Below are 2,030 nucleotides of genomic sequence, written 5' to 3'. Positions count from 1 at the left end.
GAACGTGGCGGCTCCCCAGTACGGCATGGACACAAACTGGTATATGGATAGCGGAGCCACTGACCATATCACCGGCGACTTGGAGAAGCTGACCGTCCGAGAGAGGTAGACTGGCGGCGAACAGATCCACACCGCCAATGGATCAGGTATGGCTATCAATCACATTGGTCATACAACTATTTCGACCCCTGATCGTGATCTTCTTTTGAACGATGTCCTTCATGTTCCGGAGGCCCCAAAAAATCTGATTTCAGCAAGTAAACTTGCCATTGATAATGATACCTTTGTTAAAATTCACCCTCATTTTTTCCTTGTAAAGGATCTGGAAACGAGGAGGGTTCTTCTTCGAGGCAGGGGTAGAAGAGGTCTCTATCCTGTCAAACACACCGGGGGAAACATCAGGAAGCAAGTGCTAAGTGTCACTAGACCATCTTTGGACTGGTGGCACCGACGTTTGGGTCATCCATCTTCCATTGTTGCTAGGAAGATTCTTAGTGAAAATAAACTCCCGTGTGTTAGCAATAATGAGAATAATCTTGTATGTGACACCTGTCAAAAAGGCAAAAGTCACCAGTTACCTTATCCAAAGTCTGTTAGTGAATCAAAGTTTCCTTTGGAACTCATTTTCTCTGATGTATGGGGTCCTGCCGTTGAAACCGTAGGAAGAAAAAAAATACTATGTTAGTTTCATCGATGATTTCAGTAAATTCACCTAGATCTATCTTATCAAACATAAGTCTGAAGTTCTTCAGAAATTTCATGACTTCCAAAACCTTTTTGAAAGACAATTTGATAGAAATTTTTTTGCCCTTCAAACGGATTGGGGTGGATGAAGGAAATATGCCCTAGAGGCAATAATAAAGTTATTATTTATTTCCTTATAATCATGATAAATGTTTATTATTCATGCTAGAATTGTATTAACCGGAAACATAATACATGTGTGAATACATAGACAAACAAAGTGTCACTAGTATGCCTCTACTTGACTAGCTCGTTAATCAAAGATGGTTATGTTTCCTGACCATGAACAATGAGTTGTTATTTGATTAACGAGGTCACATCATTAGTTGAATGATCTGATTGACATGACCCATTCCATTAGCTTAGCACACGATCGTTTAGTATGTTGCTATTGCTTTCTTCATGACTTATACATGTTCCTATGACTATGAGATTATGCAACTCCCGTTTGCCGGAGGAACACCTTGGGTGCTACCAAACGTCACAACGTAACTGGGTGATTATAAAGGAGCATTACAGGTGTCTCCAAAGGTAGATGTTGGGTTGGCGTATTTCGAGATTAGGATTTGTCACTCTGATTATCGGAGAGGTATCTCTGGGCCCTCTCGGTAATGCACATCACATAAGCCTTGCAAGCACTGCAACTAATATGTTAGTTGTGAGATGATGTATTACGGAACGAGTAAAGAGACTTGCCAGTAACGAGATTGAACTAGGTATTGGATACCGACGATCGAATCTCGGACAAGTAACATACCGATGACAAAGGGAACAACGTATGTCGTTATGCGGTCTGACCGATAAAGATCTTCGTAGAATATGTAGGAGCCAATATGGGCATCCAGGTCCCGCTATTGGTTATTGACCGGAAACGTGTCTTGGTCATGTCTACATTGTTCTCGAACCCGTAGGGTCCGCACGCTTAAGGTTTCGATGACAGTTATATTATGAGTTTATGAGTTTTGATGTACCGAAGGAGTTCGGAGTCCCGGATGAGATCGGGGACATGACGAGGAGTCTCGAAATGGTCGAGACATAAAGATCGATATATTGGACGACTATATTCGGAGTTCGGAAAGGTTCCGAGTGATTCGGGTATTTTCGGGAGTACCGGGGAGTTACGGGAATACGGGGAAGAGTATTGGGCCTTGATGGGCTTTAGTGGGAAGAGGAGAAAAAGGCTGCGCCCCCCCTCCCCTCTAGTCCGATTTGGACTAGGGAAAAGGGGGCCGGCCACCTCTCCTTCTCCTCCTATTCCTTCTCCCTTCCTCCCCTCTTGGTGGACT

This window comes from Triticum dicoccoides, chromosome 7A (assembly GCF_002162155.2).
Source record: "Triticum dicoccoides isolate Atlit2015 ecotype Zavitan chromosome 7A, WEW_v2.0, whole genome shotgun sequence".
Taxonomy (NCBI): domain Eukaryota; kingdom Viridiplantae; phylum Streptophyta; class Magnoliopsida; order Poales; family Poaceae; genus Triticum; species Triticum dicoccoides.
The sequence above is the reverse complement of the archived record's forward strand: the minus strand, read 5'-3'. Positions refer to the sequence as shown.